The sequence below is a fragment of the Pleurodeles waltl genome, chromosome 9 (genome assembly GCF_031143425.1).
Source record: "Pleurodeles waltl isolate 20211129_DDA chromosome 9, aPleWal1.hap1.20221129, whole genome shotgun sequence".
Lineage (NCBI taxonomy): Eukaryota > Metazoa > Chordata > Amphibia > Caudata > Salamandridae > Pleurodeles > Pleurodeles waltl.
In genome coordinates this window covers 571,912,005-571,929,091 of record NC_090448.1, presented here as the reverse complement: position 1 = coordinate 571,929,091, position 17,087 = coordinate 571,912,005, and positions in this window count along the sequence as shown.

Below are 17,087 nucleotides of genomic sequence, written 5' to 3'. Positions count from 1 at the left end.
CCTCTGCCTTCACATCGGAGGAGTTGGAGAAACTCGTGGATGGGGTCCTCCCCCAGTACACACTACTCTACGGTCCGCCAGACAAACAGGTAAGTACACTGGGAGCATGCTGTATGGGCTATGCCTGTGTGGAGTGGGGTGGATGAAAGAAAGGGGGGGAGAATGAGGCGTGCATGAAACGACAGTGAGTGCATGTGCCACATGGTAAGGGTAGGGATGCGGGCCAATAATTGTGACGGTGCAGTTGGTAATAACTTCTCTTTTTCCCCTGTACAATTCATGTAGGTCAGCGCCCACCAGAAGAAGGATATTTGGTGTGCCATCGCCAAGGACGTCCGGACTCTGGGGGTCTATCACGGAGGGAGCACCCACTGCCGTAAGAGATGGGAGGACATTCGCCACTGGAGCAAGAGGATGGCGGAGGCCCAGCTGGGGATGGCCTCCCAACGTGGGAGGGGTGCCCGTCGCACCATGACCCCCCTGATGATCCTGGCGGTGGCATACCCGGAGTTGGATGGGCGCTTGAGGGCATCACAGCAGCAACAAGGGAGTGAGTACACTCTCATTCTGCTGATTCAGCGCGCAGTGGAGGTGTCTGGGTGGGGGAGGTGGGCTGTGGGTTCCACTAGGCCAGGGCGAGTGTGCTAGTTAGGTCCCTTTTTACAGGCAGGCCCTGTGGCACCCCACCCCACCTGGGTACAGTGCCAACTACACCTAGTCAGGCTCCTGTGATATCCATGTGTGCAGATGTCGGCCATAGCCTTGTAGGCCATGTCCCAGGGATTGAATAGTGGACCCCAAGTGCGCAGCGTAGTGCAGGGGGCTTCTGTGTCTGTCGTGTCCGCCAACGGTAGCCGTAATGCATGCACTCAACATGTCTTTCTTCTGTCATCCCCCCCTTTTTGTGGTCTCCCTGTTCTTGTGTGCATTAGCATCATCAGGCGGAGGAGCAGTGGCACCGGAGCAGGAGGGAGCTGCATTCCACATGGCCCTAAAGGGCGACACTATGGAGTCTGATTTCACCAGTGGTACGGAGGACGAGGGGAGCTCCACGGCGGGGACAGGAGCTGATACCAGCGATACAGACTCGTCCTCTGATGGGAGCTCCCTTGTGGTGGCGGGCCCATCTGTGCCCCCCATCTACAGGTACAGCCGCCTCCCCCGTTCCAGCACTGCCCTCCCAGCAGCCCCTCAGCCTTTGCCCCGTACCCGCTCACCCAGGAGGGTGGGCATCTCCTTCGTCCCAGGCACCTCAGGCCCTGCCCCAGTCACCCCTGCTGCCCTCAGTGAGGAGGCCATTGACTTCCTCAGGTCCCTCACTGTTGGGCAGTCTACCATTTTGAATGCCATCCAGGGTGCAGAGAGGCAGTTGCAACAAACCAATCCATTCCTGGAGGGCATTCATTCTGGTCAGGCGGCCCTTCAGCGAGCTTTTCAGACTCTGGCCTCAGCACTGATGGCAGCCATTGTCCCTGTCTCTAGCCTCCCCCTCCAACTTCCTCCACCCAGACCCACACCCCTGTACCTCAGCCTACCCCAAGCACACCATCAGACCAGCATGCACACACCCCAACACACAAAGGAAGCTTAGGCAAACATAAGCACCACACATCCCACAGGCACTCATGCAAACATCACACACATGCAGACATAGCAACATCCACTGCCTCCACTGTGTCCCCCTCCTCCTCGTCTCCCTCCTCCCTCCCAGTCTCGTCTCCACTCACACCTGCATGCACATCTACAGCCACTACTTCCATCACCAGCACACCCCACTCACGTGCAGTCACCACCCCCACTACCATTCACACATCCCTTGTGTCCTCTCCCAGTGTGTCTGTGACGACACCTCCCAAGGTACACAAACGCAGGCACACACCCACCCAACAGCCATCCACCTCACAACAGCCTCCAGCACATGCACCTTCACCCAAACGCACCAAGCGTATACCTCCTACAACCACAACCTCTTCCTCCACTCCCAAACCCCCTCCAGCTACTCGTCCCAGTGTTCCCAAGAAACATTTCCTGTCCACCCTTGACATCTTTCCCTCACCTCCCCCACCCCGTCAGTCTCCTAGGGCCCGACTCTCCAGGTCCCAACCTAGCACCTCAGCCACGACATCGGCGGGATCAGTGGTGCCAGTAGTCACAGGATTCTGGAGTGCACCAGGCAGCAGGGCAGCCAGTGTGGCAAGGAGCCACAGCACGGACAGTCCCCCACCTGTCAAGCATCCAAAGTTGGCCAGTGCCCGGCGGGAGAGGGGGAAGACACCAGCCACCAAAGCCGCTCCCAGGGGTACAGGTGGGAGTGTGGAGTCAGCTGTCAATGTGGGGAAGGAGCACAAGAAACCCGGCAAGTCTGGGAAGATCGGCACAGCGGAGAACACCGCCATCTGCCCCGCTGGCCAGGAGGCGACTGCCATCAGCCCCGCAAGCCTAGACAGGACCGCCAGCACCAGCCCCGCTGGCCCAAACAGGACCGCCAGCACCAACCCCGCTGGCCAGGAGGCGACCGCCAGCACCAGCCCCGCTGGCCCAGACAGGACCGCCACCTCCAGCCCCGCAGCCCAGACAGGACCGCCAGCACCAGCCCCGCTGGCCCAGACAGGACCGCCAGCACCAGCCCCGCTGGCCAGGAGGCGACCGCCAGCAGCAGCCCCGAAGGCCCAGACAGGACCGCCAGCACCAGCCCCGCAGGCCAGAAGGCGACCACCAGCACTAGCTCCGCTGGCCCAGACAGGACCGCCAGCACCAGCCCCGCTGGCCCAGACAGGACCGCCAGCAGCTGCCAAGGACACCGCTGCCAAAAACACCGCTACAAAGGACACCGCCGCCACAAGCACCGCTGGCAAGGACACCGCCGCCACAAGCACCGCTGCCAAGGAAACCACTGCCACAAGCACCGCTGCCAAGGACACCACCGCCACAAGCAACGCTACCAAGGACACCGCCGCAACAAGCAATGCTGGCCCATGAGCGCCAAGACCACTGACGCTACTGAGTCCGCCACGAGCAGGATGAAGCACTCTGTGCACAAAGCCCCCTCCAGAACCAGTGGAGACAGGCATCCGCTACCTCAGTCCTTGGCAGGATGAAGCACTCTGGGCAAAAAGCCCCCTCCAGAACCAGTGGAGATTTACATCCACTACCTCAGTCCTTGGCAGGATGAAGCACTCTGGGCACAAAGCCCCCTCCAGAACCAGTGGAGACAGGCATCCACTACCTCAGTCCTTGGCAGGATGAAGCCCTCTGGGCACAAAGCCCCCTCCAGAACCAGTGGAGATTTACATCCACTACCTCAGTCCTTGGCAGGATGAAGCACTCTGGGCACAAAGCCCCCTCCAGAACCAGTGGAGACTGTTATCCACTTGAGAGACTGTGGCTTTGCACTCCCCAGGATTGAACAGTGGGCAAACCACCCACTGTAGAGAATTGAGAGACTGTGGCTTTGCACTCCCCAGGATTGAACAGTGGGAAAACCACCCACTGTAGAGACTTGAGAGACTGTGGCTTTGCACTCCCCAGGATTGAACAGTGGGCAAACCACCCACTGTAGAGTGGATTTGGCGCTGAGCACTCATCTGGCTGAGGTGCCCCCCTTTCCCTTCCCCCTGAGGTGCCTGTTTTATTTCTATCTGATGCCCCTGCAGTGTTCTCTCCATCATGTTCGGGTACCTTGTGTGGGCTTTGGCCATGCAGTGTGGGCCCAGTGTTCCACTGACTTAAATGGAGCAATACCTGGACTTCTATTCTTGGTGTATATATTTGTTAATAGTGTATATATATTATAGGTTGTTAGAAGACAGTCGAGATAGTAATATCACGCAAATCCACATATATAACATTTCAAATGCAGATATTCCTGCCAATTCAACAGTGTTGAATTGGTGAACAGTAAGTCCTACTTAAAATAACAGTGTTAATGGGTGAGATGTCAATTGTCTTAATAACAGCATGACTCAAAACAATAATAAAAATGTCTTAATAAAGATAGGAGACAAAGAATGAGAAAACGTTTACGTGTGAATATTAATAGAATATGTATTAGCTAGAAAGGGTTTCCAAATTTGGATGAAAATCCCAACATTATCTTGCAATCTGTAAATCAGCTTTTCATATGATGCCATGTTATACATTTCAATAAGCCATTCATCATGTGTAGGACGTTGTGGTGTTCTCCAATGTCGTAATATACAAATATTTGCTACAGTGAGTGCAATAGCAATCAATTGTCTTGTATGGTTTGTTAGATTTGGGAGATCAGTAACATCATGTAATATAACTAATTTTTCTGTTAAAGGAATGGGCACATGTATAGCTCTGTGTATAGAGGAAGTTATAGAAGACCAGTATTCCGTCAAAACTGGACATTGAAATAAAATGTGTATGATATCACAGTCCTCATGAGGACACCTCCAACAGGTAGAATGGTGTAGTAAACCTGCTGCCTTGAGTTTTTGTGGTGACCAGTACCAATTATGAAGAATTTTGAAAAGAGTACATTTCATTCTTGCCTCTCTGATTCCTTTATCCATGTTCAGAACAACATCCGTCCAGTCCTCATTGAAATACGCTACATTAAGTAATCCTTGCCATTTGACGTGGAGTTGTGCTAGTAATGGTGATGAATGTAGTTTATGCACAATGAGATTATAAAATCCAGAGACCGCTCCTTTCAATTTCCCCCAAGTTTTTAAGTATTGTACGACTGGGGAATCCTCAGGTATCCACGGGAATGGTCCATATTGCACAATTCTTTCTTTCCAGATTTTCAGTTATAGGTCTACTTCTAAGAGTTAATGCACAGTTGGATGCCTTATAAATAATCTCATATATTGCATTTATTTATATATGTATAATGTTTTTTTGTTTTTGTGTATAGAAATCTGAGAAGTTAATATTTCATAATATTTTTCATATATGGCCATAATTTGATAGATTGTTTCTCTATTTAACACAGTCTGTATATTGACATGTACTTCTCAATAAACATATACAAAAAAAAAATAGTGTGTATATATTTTTTTGCGTACTGGATTTTAATAGATTACAATGGTTACACTAATTTCCTTTTGTCTTTGCATTCTTCCGAGGAGGTTGGGGGGTGTAACTGTGATGTATCAATATGTATTTGTGTGTGTGTTGGCGTGGGTGGGGGTGGGAGTGTTGCATGTTGCGTGTGTATGTCCCTGTTTTTTCCCTCCCCCTCCCCTGTGTCGTAGGTGCAGTACTCACCGTGGTCTTCGCCACCGGCATTCGTGCTCCTGGTAGAGGAGCAAGAAGATAAAGGCTGGTAAAATGTGAAGCTCTGGTTCCATGGCATCCCGGTTCCTCGTGGGGTGTGTAGAGGTGAGCGTTTTCCCTTCGAAGTCCTCTTTCCGCCGTGTTTTTGTTTGCAGTGAATCCGTCCCAGAAAAGGGTGGCGGATTGGTAGGTTGTGATACTGTGGGCGGTACATTGTCCTCCGCCTCTCTGTTGGCGGTGACCGCCGCGCTGTTTGTTTGGACCGCCGTGGCGGTTGGAGTGTTAAAGTGGCTGTCTTTGTTGGTGGTTTCCGTCACGGTCGTAATTCCATTTTTTTTTACCACCGGCCTGTTGGTGGTCTTACCTCCGCTTTAACACCGACTGCCAGGGTTGTAATGACCACCGAAGAGTGCTGCATTCTTTGGCTTTGTTCCCTCTTAGTTTGAAGCTAAGCAATACAACGTATCCTAGTGTCTACCCATACACATAATTTTGGAAGGCTGCCTTGATGCACATAAACTCAAATCAGATCCATTTGATGAGTGTGTGTATGAATGCTATAGTTCTCATATTTCTCATATGTATGAGTCTCCTATGCTGTAGCTTGCACGTATTTGCCTACATTGCCTACATTTGATCAAGGGTGATGTTTTTGGGGGGGAGACAGTTTGGGTCACACCACCATTAGTTGGCCTGTAAAATGGGCTGTATGTTGACCACTCAGTGCAGACATGCATGTTTAACTTTACACATTGTCCTTTTACTTCATAAAATACTAGAAAGGTATGGTCACACATTGATTATAGGACATTGGGCACATGAGGACACGAGACAGGTCTTCAACTGCATTACCATGAGTGGACTGATGACATGTACTATATCTGGTCATACCTATTCTGTCTGCACTGAGGTAGAAATCCTCACATCTTGTGTGGACCTGCCATAAAAAATGACCATACATTGCCATGTGTACAACTACATTAGCAACCTGCAGCACACATGCAGATTGAAGTTGACCCGTCCAAAAGCAGGTTCACATAGACTTTTCATCAAAGCCCCTTAAAAAACCATGGCATGTTGAACATTCCTCCTCTGCCACCCCTTCTCACTTGCCACTGATATGCAACAATCTGAGGGATGTTCAGGTAAAATGTAGCTTGATGACAGTCCCCACAAATTACGATAAATGTGGTCAAAGAGGGGAATCCAAGTGAATGGTTGCTATGGACAATCATACACAATCATTACAGAGAACAGTAAACATTCAGCTGACACTCACTGGGAGCATTGGGATCCCAGATGTGTTTGAATCATAAATGCAACCAACAGGCTCACCAACTTCTAGGCCAAGATGATCAATTTTGCCTTTCTCACAGCTGACATCTGCCCATCTGTGTTTCAGTTGATTGACTGGTCTCTCCACACTAAATACCCTGTTCTGATGCACCTGCACCTTCTCCCAACACTCTCTCCTCTCCTGAGTAGGGTACCCCTGGCTCACCCTACCCTGTGGCAATCATATTTGAAAGGTAGAGTAGTAGAAGGCCAGAGGATACCCCAAAATCCTCCTCCAACAGATTTCAGGATCTTCCCCTCCCCATCATATCCCTCAACAAACAAAACACCCTTAACTACTACCTAACTTAACCTACCCCTACCCTAACACTACAAACCCTTCTAAAGACAAACACCAACAATACAGTACACAAAACAATACATAATACAATTACAAGACAAATAAATTACTCTTTTGGGACACAACAGGGACATCACAGACACTAACAAGATCAAAAAAACAACATCAATCTCACCAGCAACCAACAAATACCTCATCCAGCCAGCATAGACAAAAAGTCTGTAAGGGAAAGTGAAAGTAACTTTACACTTCCTCGTTTACAGCATGGCAGAACCTTTGCACCATTTCCCGGGTGGATGTGTCATGTTTTCTCAAAACATGGCATTTGTTCGAACGCATCTTTTGCAAAGTAGGCGATGCGTGATTTACGTACACCCATGCCAATGCACGATGCATTATTTTTTAGCCTTTGACATAGATGTGGGGCTTCCAAATGACGCTACGGGTGCACTGTATCAGAAATATGGCTAACAACACATTTACACTGATGCAACTAGCCTATTGCATGTTTTACAGTGTAGTGTATTGTGCAATACAGGTAAACACTTCCATGCATCAGTTGTTTTGTTCAAAATTCATGACCTGACATGCTTGACGACTGAGAATGTGTTGCCTGAGGATGTTAACAGTGCACATATGTGTGGCTCATTGCATTAATGGTGTAGACACAGGGATACAAAATATATCACTGTGAAATACTCTGACATATTGTGTATTCTTGGTAGATTGACATTATTTATATGTCTTAAAGTTTGTATCATGCTTGGATGGACGTGGAAAGCTGAGTTGTAATTGTTTAACTCATATATTGAAGTCCTATGTAATACACATTGCAATACATATTTATGGGCAAACATGTGCAGCAAACTATAGCCCATATTTATAGGAAATTGGATCTTTTTAACTCATACATTGAAGTCCTATGTAATACACATTGCAAAACATATCTATGGCCAAACGTGCAGCAAACTACAGCCCATATTTATGGGCAATTGGCATAGGGCAGCGCAACAAGTCTGCTTGCTGCGCTGTCCTATGCTGCCCAGTGTCTAAGTCAATGTAGGTCTAATGGTGCTGCCTTGCCTTAATCCATATCTATGAGGCCATGAAAAGACACTCAAAGTGGCTTTGCCTGCCCTCATTGATATGCTTGAGAGGCTTGTACTGCCTGAGCGTAAAAAAAAGTGACCCTCGGTTGTTGCAAGCCTCTCGTAAACATGACCAGATCTGTCTGCATTCCTGGCATAGGATGTGTTATGGACACAATACACAGTCAGGGAATGACATACACTGGCAGCGTCAGCCATTCTACAGTGTATGTGGCATCCAGGTCACAGATTGACTATCTAGATATATAAGGTATGTGGCTAGGACTATAAAGCACATGCAAATATGTGTGGAACAACATTTATCATGCATAAATACCCAACAACCACCATATCATGCTGTGGGACACACACATATGCTGTCTGGGCTTGTTGTCTGGAACAATATGTGTGGCACATGCACAGTACCCCTGCAGAACAGTGTTTGCCTTAATAGTTAGCCTATATTTTTATCATCACCAGTGTCAAAAATGGGATCTTTGCTGGTTGGCAGTCAGATTACCCCTGTCCGTGCAAGGACCCTCCCTCTAGTCAGCATAAAGGAGAATCATATTCAGTTAACCCCCGCTCACCTCCTTGGTAGCTTGGCACGAGCAGACAGGCTTAACTTCAGAAGCAATGTGTAAAGTATTTGTACCAAGGCACAGAGTAACCCAGTGAAAACACTACAAAATGATACAACACAGGTTTAGAGAAATAGGTAATATTTATCTAAACAAAACAAGACAAAAATGACAAAAATCCAACATACACAAGTCAAGATATGAATAAGAGTCTTAGGCCCTCATTATGAACATGGCGGTCAAACTCGCCGTGTTCATGCTGGTGGTCGAACCACTGACCGCCAGCATCCCGGATCACCTCCGGCCATATAATGTACATTCCTGTGGGCCGGCGGGCGGAAACATTGTTTCCACCTGCCGGCCCACAGGAATGCCTGGCCAGGACATTGATGGGGGCTCCACATGGAGCTGCCGCCAATGCCTCTGTGCGGCGGGTGCAGCTGCACCCATCGCACAAATCACTGCCTGAAAACCTAACAAGTGCATGGGCAGTGCAGGAGCCCCCATGGGTGCCCCGGTGCACCCCTTCCGCCAGCCTTTCCCTGGCAGGGAAACCCACCAGGGAAAGGCTGGAGGCTGAGGAATTATTATCCGACGGGGCAGCACCACTGCCCTGTCGGATAATGATTACGACCGCTGCCAGGCTGCCTGACAGATGCAGCCTGGCGGCAAGTGAGGGCCGCAGACGGCGGCCCTCATGGTGTCCATTATGTGGTGGTGTGGCCCGCCATGCCAGCTGGCGGGTTTTCCCGCCACCGCTGGCATGGCGAGCCACACCGCCAAGTTCATAATGACCGCCTTAATCCTTAGAAAACAGTGAGAATGCTTGTTATTGTACAAATGTACCACAGTAGTGTTAAAATAAAGCTGCACGAACGAGTGTGCATCGGAAAAGGCCAGAGATGTGTTGATTTCTCACTCGCAAGCGAGACCCTGCATCATTCCACCTCCAGTTGGGTCAGCGTTCTTCGTTTCTTCTCTCCCACAAGAGAGCGATGCGTTGATCCCAGATGGGCACCTCGGGTCCGGGCAGGCTTTGCATTGATTTTTCGCACCCAGCGATGTGACGGATTGGACCAGGCTGACCCGCACACCATTATGACTTGTGCTGTCTCTGGCCCTGGCAGCACAGAAGCAACCCGGGGAGACCCCCTTCCCATTGGCTCCCTGCCGAGGCCGCGCGAACAGGATGCCGTAAAAGGGGTGGTTCCACCCATTCAAGGGTAGAGAGTAGCGATCCGGAGGTGGAGATCGAGGGAGCCGACAGGAGAACGAAAGGAAGAGCCACGGAGGATGACGGACGAGGAAGATACGGAAGACGCCAGGACTCCTCTTCAAGAGCACGGACCGGAACCGGAATCAAGATCCTTGCGGACCCGACGCCGAGACGAGGACCGCTGGCCCCGGGGAGCATACGAGTGAGCCCGCCACGCTTCAGGAGAAGCGTGGCCAAACCAGGTACAGGATTTCGGGACAAGGAGAAAGGAGCGGGAGGGGGAAGGAGAAGGGGGACACCACGGGCACAGCATTAAGAGCACGGAACAAGGGAGGGGGGAGGGGGGTAAGGAATCAGAGAGAAAAGATAGGAGAACCCAATGTAAGGAGGTGAAAAAGGAGCCTAGCCTAAGAACAAGAAGAGAGAAGGAAAAAGGAAAGGAACAGACCAAAGAGGAGGAAAGAAAGGGACATTAGCGAGACGTGTGCACCAACTATATAATAGTCAAAGAAAAGGAGAAGAAACATAAGAACAGTACGAGTGAGGGAGGAGGGAAAAGGGAAAAACCCTCGCCAGCACCAGGGAAGAGGGGTGAGGCAGGGACAACAGAGTGGCCGGAGGAAAAACCCCAAAAGGCGAAAGCAAGGAGAGTGGATGAAAAGAAAGATAGAGAAACCGTCCCCACACGCTTCCCGGGAGGCCTCTCGAAGAAAAGGAAAGAAGAAGACGAGATTAGCGACCAGAAGAAAGAAGACATTCACCAACTCCTACCTACAAACCATCCTATAACAACATTATTTGTACTGTACCAAGACCAATAAAGGCAACTTACCTAACACCAAAACAGGCAGTCCGGTGTATTCGATCGGCCAACCTCGTACACCGAACTGCGCTGGGGCTTGTGTTGTTAACAGCAGCCAGTGTGGGTGTTGTACGTCGTTTCTCCTGGTGCTGTGTCATTTATCAGCCGCTGGGCTAGTGGTGCGTCGAAAGTTTCCTCGCACGGCGGTCTGTGTGTGGATTTCTGTCCTCTTCCACCAACTGCACCTTTAAAGGGCCCATAGACAGGTCAGGGCTCCACCTGGCAGGCAGGACTCTCAGCAGGAAGCATAAGTGCTGGCAGAGAGAAATCTTTGATGTCCCTGAGACTTCAACAACAGAAGGCATGCTCAACTCAAGCCGTTGGAGATTCTTCACCAGTGGGAAGTCCCACATAAGTCAGACTTTGTTCTCTCTCAAGCAGAAGCAGCTACTGCAGGCCAACCCAGCAAATCAAACCACAGGCAAAGGGGCAGTAATCCTCCTCCAGTTTCTCCAGCTCTTCTCCTTGGCAGAGGTTTCTCTTGGTTCCAGAAGAAATCTGACTTTCAGTGGTTTTGGGTGCTCATCATATACCCCTTTCTGCCTTTGAAGTAGGCCTACTTCAAAGAGAAATCTCTGTTATTTGCAAGATCCTGCCTTGCCCAGGCCATGCCCCAGACACACACCAGGGGGGTGGAGACTGTATTGCATGAGGTCAGGCACAGCCCTTTCAGGTGTAAGTGACCACTCCTCCCCTCCCTTCAGCCCCAATGGCCCATCAAGATATGCAGGCTACATCCCAGCTCCCTTTGTGTCAATGTCCAGAGGAGAGGTGCCAACAGCCCAACTGTCAAACTGACCCAGACAGGGAATCTACAAACAAGCAGAGTCACAGAATGGTTTCAAGCAAGAAAATGCATACTTTCTAAAAGTGGCATTTTCAAACACACAATCCAAAAAAAAACTTCACTAAAAGATGTATTTTTAAATTGTTTGTTCAGAGACCCCAAACTCCAAATGTCTATCTGCTCCCAAAGCGAATCTGCACTTTAATATTATTTAAAGGCAGCCCCCATGTTAACCTATGAGAGAGATGGGCCTTGAAACAGTGAACACCGAATTCAGCAGTATTTCACTGTTAGGACATGTAAAACACATAAGTACATGTCCCACCTTTAACATACATTGTACCTGCCCATGGGTTACCCAGAGCCTACCTTAGAACAAAAATCAGTCAACGATCATGTTGATTGATTGGCCCACATTCACATACATGTCATTTATGTGTACCAAATGACTCATACACATATCTGCAAGTATAGGCCCTATACTGACATTAAATAGCATACATGCCCTTTCATATTTTATATGACTGACACAGTACTACACATACAAGTATACTAACATGTGTGATACACTTACTAATTGAAAACCCTTTCTTTGGTGATACCAAGTGTGCCGTGGATGAGGCACTTATCTCACTATTTTCTATTATGTTGGCTTGGGAATATTCTTGGCATTTCAGCCCTGCTATATGTATTATTTTTGATTAGTTACCCGTTAAAGATTGGGGTTGTCCCATTTCTTCACAGATATTTGGATGTGACAGTAGTATTCACTGTTGTTCAGTAGCTACTGCCAAGGATTGATTAGTGGGTGCATGTCACTGTAGGACATCATTGTCTACACATTACAGTGCATTGGGTCAGCTGTGTTGACAGAATGCAAGGGTACTGAAATGTAAAACTCTTGTACTGTACAGTGCAACTAGTAAATTATCAGAACTGTACTGCCACACTAAGTAAGAGCAATGTTGGCCCTATTTTAAACAATACAGCACAGTCCTGAGTTTTCACGTTGAACTGGCACAAATTGGGCTTTGTGGCACCAACACAGGCACAATTGCAACATGCTAAACATGTGGCTGAATTTCCTGTGAGATGTACTTTGTGCATAAGGGGCTACCTTCATGCACAGCTTGAACCCTTGAACGACTGACAGTGTATGTCTTTGTGCCATAGAATGCACCACAGTTAGGTGGCAAGAGTGCTTAAGATAACAAGTAAAATTGCTGTGGTACACATGACCTGGGAAGGACAAATAATTTGAGAAATGTAGCTGTTTACTTGGTGCTTGATACATGACATGCCTCATGACCATGGGAGTTACATGTGGACACAGACAACAGACATGGAAGCCCTTCCTTGCAATCAGTGTTGCAACAGAGCATTTCTCAAAGCATTGTATTGCTTGGGATCTTACTAGCATTGCAAGGCAAACAAAGTGGCTTAGCAGGTCTTAACATGTGTGACTTGCAGGGTTGAATTGCACATGTGCAACAATGTATGTTGCATGTAAGAGGCACACCCCTTCTACATATGCACTGTCTCAGTCAACAACACAGGAATGGCTTTTTTATCATACATGAATTACTGTTCTAAGGCCTCTCATGTACTTCGGAAGTGTTTACCAACTGGTAGGCCATACCCATATCTCCCATTCTGTAAGCAGTCATTGATGATGGAGTTCCTGAAGATGTGGATGTCATAAGCAGTCCAAGGGTACTTTGTCAGCACATTGATGATTATCACAGATGTCCACTATTCCCTGAATGTTGTTAAAATATGCATGTTTCCTTTTACCGTACAGGTTGAATGCAGCAGCAGGAGGCACAAGGTGCACATGTGTAAAATCCAATGCTCCCAAGTCATGTGGGAAGCCAGCTATGGCATAGAAACCTTGCTTGTTATTCAGTTGTTACTGCTGTGCCTTGGGGAACATGATATACCTTGGTTTCAAGCTGATGATGGCATCCAGGATGGAGGATAGGAATGCCAAAAAGGATGGCTGTGAGATTCCTGCCACTCTGGTTGTGGTGGCTTGGAATGATCGAGATGCCAGCATGTGGAAGAATGCCATCAGCATGACTTTCAGAGGGATGTTGCATCTCTGTGATGTGCCTGCAGCCTTGGTGCAATCAGGTTCAGGAGCTGGATGATGGACTTGCTCCTGAGCCTGTAGTAGGTGATGACCTCCTCCTCCCTAAGGTCATGGAGGGTAGTCCTTTGGCAGTATATCAGCTCCCTTCTGTGCTGCTTATGGTGGTAATGGTAGTGGTGGTGATTTTCTGCTGCTTCTAGTTGAAGTATAAGTATCTCCCTGGTGTAGATGAGCTTGCCAAAGTGCTCTGGGTATGTTCGGTTTATATATCAGTGCCAATGCATAATTTCTTGCACATTGGCTGCAGATGCACAGGAATTTTGACGCATGGCAGGCTCTGCATTTCGCGTGCCAACAATGTGTCACATTTCAATAAACTTGTAAATATCACTGTGTTGATTCTGTGCTGGTTTTAACAAAGAAACACTTATCTCGCATATATTTATGGTTGTGTAATGCAGCCCATTCAGGTGCAAGAAAATTCTGATGCAGTCCAACGAAAAATGATGCATCGCCTTGTAAATATGAAGCACTAAATGAGACGCAGGGTAAGGAAATAATTACACCATTGCGGCACAAGCTTCTTGTAACTATGACCCTCAGTGCTTCATTTGAGCCAGTGGTTGTGGGTGGACCACCAGCACTTATTTTTAGAGGCTCCACTTCTTTTACCCTCATCATATATTTACTGAAAAGAAAGAGGGTAAAAGATGCAAAACGGAAAGACAGAGGAAGAGTAAGACGGAAAAACCTTCACAACGTGAGAAAGCAGGAACCTGCAATAGTGTGATAAAGGCAAGCAGCTGGTGGTGGATAAAAAATGCTTGTGGTGGATTTAAGACTAGGTAGCCTTTGTAATCAGTGCAACATTTCACATCAACAGCATGGACTTCTGAGTAGAGGTTCGACTCCATCACACTTTCTTTTACAAATTAGGCGCGGCTTATATTGACCAATACTCCTGGCTCATTAAGCATCATCCTTGGTGCATTATAGTTATTATCACATGTTTATTGCTTGACTTGCTTCTATAGCTCTGCAATATTATGCTATTTAATAGTATTAGCATGCACTGATACCACAAACCGACGACTCACACGAGTGATGTATTTTCATTAACTGAAGCACGACCTGACAGTGCTGCCGCGTGTATATCTTAAATTAATGCTACCAACACATATTTAGGGCATTATTAACACATATTTAGGACATTCAAAAGTAGCATACCTCGCTGCTTCTGCATTATCACATTTAATAAGTACTGAACCAGGTTTTTGTCTGGAGATATTTACATGGACTGCTTAATTCTGCTAAAAATGGACTCCAAATTACAATTCCAATAAACGTTTTTTTTCTGTAACAAAAGAAACTGTCAGATAACCTTTGATAACAATTTTCAATTTACTCGAATAATGAGCTGCACATCTGGCATATTGAATGCCGTCTCGGAATGCCAGGCTTTTCTCGACACCTTTGCGTGTTGGACAGTATGTCAACTGCACACATGGCAAACTGAGCTCAAAGTCTGGCATATTTTGCGGCAATACTGCTATATCTTGCAGTGCCAAAGGCTCGTTTAAATCCATCCCCTGGATTCAAAGGAACTCACGTTACGCAGAGTCTTAGGCAGTGGGAACATCACCTCTAACACAGACTGACCTTCACATTAGGCACGCGGCATTGCACTTCTGGCACATTTAGGAATGTCTTTGTTATAAAGTGCAGTCGCATGGTACAGTTAATTCCACCCAGGCACATTGAGCAGAAACCATCTATGTTGTTCAACTCTATTACTTTCAGTGTAGCACCCTGAAATATTGAGCTAGGAATAAGGTGGCATATCGAACACCATGCAATTATTGTCATTAGCCTGATATATTTACATAGCACTCAGATCCATAGTGGTAACATTTTTGCATGTTATGATATCTCTTCTTATTGCCTTATGTTTTCTTGTGGTGGGAATTGAGTCTGAATGCATATAAATATGAGCTGGTCTCTTTTTATGGCTATCTAAATGCTTAGATATCCCAGTTGATTTTAATACTTCGTTTGTCTCTGTATTAAAAGTGCCCATCTAACAGCAGCAATATGCTGAATTTCTTTTTTTGTCATCCATGTTATTATTTAATTAATTATATTGTGTATTTGATACAGTGCTATTTAATAATTCTAACTATATTGCGTAACAGGGAAACCTCAGGTATTTTAGTGCTGCATATTTGGGTTCAATGCACCATATAGATTAGTGTCTCTTCAAGTCTTTTATATCGTATTTCCATGTATTATATGAATGTAGATATTGGTCGATAAAGCTTCTAAATCAATCATGATGTTACTCTACAAAGGAAAGTACTGTGGTTCTTGTGGGAGGCTCCCTCGATCTATATTTAAGTGATACAAACCTCTGTTGATGTGCCATCCCCTGATGGTTTTAGTGTTATATTGTCTCGACTTTTAATCGGTGATAATGCTATTCACATATTTACGTTATTCTCTTTTTAAAGAAATAGGCCCGTATTTATACTTTTTGACGCTAAACTGCGCTAACGCAGTTTAGCGTCAAAATTTTTTGAGCCGGCTAACGCCATTCTGAAGCGCCATGCGGGCGCCATATTTATTGAATGGCGTTAGCCGGCGCAAGCAGACCGGCGCTGCCTGGTGTGCGTGGAAAAAAAACACGTACACCAGGCAGCGCCGGCGTAGGGAAAAATGGCGTTAGGGCGTCTTAAAAATGGCGCAAGTCAGGTTGACGCAAAAAAAATCGTCTTAACCCGAGTTGCGCCATTTTAAACGACGCCCAGACGCCATTTACATGACTCCTGTCTTAGTAAAGACAGGAGTCATGCCCCCTTGCCCAATGGCCATGCCCAGGGGACTTCTGTCCCCTGGGCATGGTCATTGGGCATTGTGGCATGTAGGGGGGCACAAATCAGGCCCCCCTATGCCAAAAAAAAAATATAAAAAAAAAACAAAATTATACTTACCTGAACTTACCTGAATGTCCCTGGGATGGGTCCCTCCATCCTTGGGTGTCCTCCTGGGGTGGGCAAGGGTGGCAGGGGGGTCCCTGGGGGCATGGGAAGGCAGCTGTGGGCTCATTTTGAGCCCACAGGTCCCTTAACGCCTGCCCTGACCCAGGCGTTAAAAAGTGGCACAAATGCGGGGTTTTCTGCCCCGCCAACTCCCAGGCGTGATTTTGGCCCAGGAGTATAAATACGACGCATTTGCGGCGCAGTCATTTTTTTGGACGGGAACGCCTACCTTGCATCTCATTAACGCAAGGAAGGCGTTCACGCTAAAAAATGACGCTCTTTACTCATACTTTGGCGCTAGACGCGTCTAGCGCCAAAGTATAAATATGACGTTAGTTTTAAGCCGAATTTGCGTCGAAAAAAACGACGCTAATTCGGCGCAAACGGAGTATAAATATGCCCCATAATGTTTGCTTTCAGTGTTGCGTGATTTATCTTGCTGTACATGTAAAGACAAATCAAATATTTGTTTACTTTGGTCAGGAATTTTGGTTTAGGCATTTTTTATGTCGATGAAAATGATTTTATTATTTTAAGCTCTTG